A 3,126-nucleotide genomic window follows, 5' to 3' on the forward strand; every position below is an offset into this window, starting at 1 on the left:
ATTTGGCTTTCGGATTCCATCAGATAAAAATGGATCTTGCCGATAGCCATAAAACCGCTTTTACAACTCCTTTCGGGCATTACGAATTTGAACGCATGCCCTTCGGATTAAAAAATGCTCCTGCAACTTTCCAAAGATTAATAGATTTAGTGTTATCAGGATTACAAGGCCAAGAATTATTTGTTTATATGGACGACATTGTCATTTACGCCACATGTTTAGAAGAACACGAAAGAAAATTTAATTTACTAATAGAACGGCTTCATAAAGCCAATCTGAAATTACAGCCAAACAAATTTGAATTTTTAAAAACAGAGGTAACCTATCTAGACCATGTAATTGGCAAGGACGACGTTAGACCAGATCCTAAAAAACTAGAAGCTGTAAAGCATTTTCCAAGACCAAAGACTCCCAAAAATATTAAACAATTTTTAGGATTAGCAGGATATTATCGCAGGTTTATACCAAGCTTTCGAAATTAGCAATATCTCTGACAAATTTATTAAAGAATGACACGCCATTCGAATGGACGTTTGCTCAAGAAGAGTCATTCGAGACACTGAAACGAAAATTATGTGAAAAACCCGTCTTACAATATCCCAATTTTTCGAACCTTTTATTTTAACAATCAATGCTTCTGGAATAGCAGTGGGAGGCATTTTATCACAAGGAGAGATTAAATAAAGACCTACCGATAGCTTCACGAACATTAACCGACAACGAAATAAAATATGATACGTATGAAAAAGAAGCGTTAGCAATAGTATATTGCGTTAAACACTTCCGACCATATCTGTACAGATGAAAATTCACGTTAGTCACAGATCATAAACCATTATTCTAGTTTAAAAATGCACAAGATGCAAATATGAGAATACTCCGCTGGAGACTAAAACTTGCTGAATATGACTACGATGTTGTATATAAAGCAGGTAAAACCAACGTAAATGCTAACACTTTATCAAGAAATCCTGTAAACCTCGAAGAAATATATTGCAAAATAATTAATCCTAATAGATCCTTGAATCTTGACGATCCCGAAGATGTAGAAATGGTTTCTAGAATGCTAGAAGAAAGCGACGAAGAAGAAGAGGACGAAAATTTTGAATTATATCTTTCCGACAACGAGGAAGACGAAGATCAAGTGTCTGACGACACTCCGCCTGACGAAAATACAGACTCAATACCGTTCATACACGAAGAGCTGTGTGAGCCACCGAGAGTAGAAATCACCGAAGAAGCACTAATCCATGAACCACCTAATTACAACTCTATGCAAACCAGAAGTCAAACAAAAAATAGAAATGCTCGTAAAGCAATGTTATTACAGGAAAATGAAGATGAAATCGAAGAAATGGAAAACAGAAATAATCCACCAGACAAAGAAAAAGATGTCGAAGAGGATGCAAGTACCGATGACGAAAACGAAGAATCGGATAAAAATAATAAAAATCAAGGCTCAAAAGTAAGAGTAACTAAAGATAACGTAATCAATGTAGTCGCGGTTTATTATTTCTACGCAGGGATAATATTGCTTATTTTATTAACATCGACGGAAAACCATTAGATTCAGGCTACATACCTACATCGATATGTATATGTATGTAGAAGGGCAGTTTTCGGGACGCGTTCTAAAAATACGATTTTCATGATTAATAATGTCGCAAATTATGTTTGGAAAACTATTTTGTGCAAAAAAATCAGTAACCTTGGAGATATATTAAAATTTACTTACATCGGCAGTTTTCAGGTCAATGGAATTTTTTAACAAAAGCGACCAGTATTTTATTATTTAATATTTTTATTCTGTACATTTAACATGTACTAATGATTTTGGGTGGCACCCAGTTGGACGCGGCTCAATTGGACACGAGCCACTCACAGCGCTTGAGACTACAAAGCTCCTAAGCACCGGTCGCTGTGATTGGTGGTGTCCAATCGAGACGTGGTCAATCGGGATCACCCCATGATTTCTTGTATCAATTTTGGGCTCTAAAAAGAAGAAACCAACAAATTATATACAATTTTTGCAACAAGTTCTTAAACCTACCAATTAATATAATAATATCTTAACCAAAAGGCAGTTATCAGGCTTTTTTACAATAAAAAAAAGAACAATTTATTATACTAAGTTTTTATGATCGTATATGAAAGAATATGGTGTTTGCTAGTGTATATATTACTAAACTAGAGTTTTAAATAGAAGCACAATGAAATTTTGTGTATACAAATTAAAGATCTGAAATGTATCATTTCATTAAAATTAAATTATATACAGGGGCAGTTTTCAGGTCCCATAGGTTTTCATATATCTCAATAGAAAATTACCTTCCGTTCTAATAATTACGATTTGAAAACATGGAAATACAAGATTAAGGGGAAATTAAAATTAAGTTTACAACTTTTAAGAGAAAATTTCATAACGATCAAGGTCAGTACATAAAAGCAGCCAATCTGTTGCTACAAATATACCTGAAATATACCATTCCAGTAAAAATGTTATATTATTGATCTGAAAACTGCCAATCTGTTGTGAAATATAGACCTGAAATCTACCATTTCAGTAAAAATGTTGATAAACGTTACGAAGACCCCCTTCACCTGAAATTTTGATACAAATATACTCAATCAATGTGTTTTTGCATGAAATGAAAGAATCTGGCCGAAAAAAGCGTCGCTCTGCATCGCAAACCGAGATATTAAGCGTTAAAGTTCGATATTTTAGAGGTTAAGATATCTGTCATCTCCACCCGATACATCGCTATGTATACGTTCTGCTTTAATTACACAAATTCACTGCTTTAAAAACAATTTCTCTGCTTCACAAACACAAATTCACTACTTTAAAAACACAAATTCACTGCTTTAAAAACACAAACTCTTTGCATTAACAGTGAATTTGTGTTTTTAAAGCAGTGTTATATTATTGATCTGAAAACTGCCAATCTGTTGTGAAATATAGACCTGAAATCTATCATTTCAGTAAAAATGCTATATTATTGATCTGAAAAGCCATTCCGTTGCTGCATATAGACCCGAAAACAGTATTAGTAAAAATTTTAATACCATCGGTCTGAAAACCGCCATTCCGTTCCTACACATATTCAAAGAACCATGGTTTTACAA

This window comes from Trachymyrmex cornetzi, unplaced genomic scaffold (assembly GCF_001594075.2).
Source record: "Trachymyrmex cornetzi isolate Tcor2-1 unplaced genomic scaffold, Tcor1.1 scaffold1511, whole genome shotgun sequence".
NCBI classification, from domain to species: domain Eukaryota; kingdom Metazoa; phylum Arthropoda; class Insecta; order Hymenoptera; family Formicidae; genus Trachymyrmex; species Trachymyrmex cornetzi.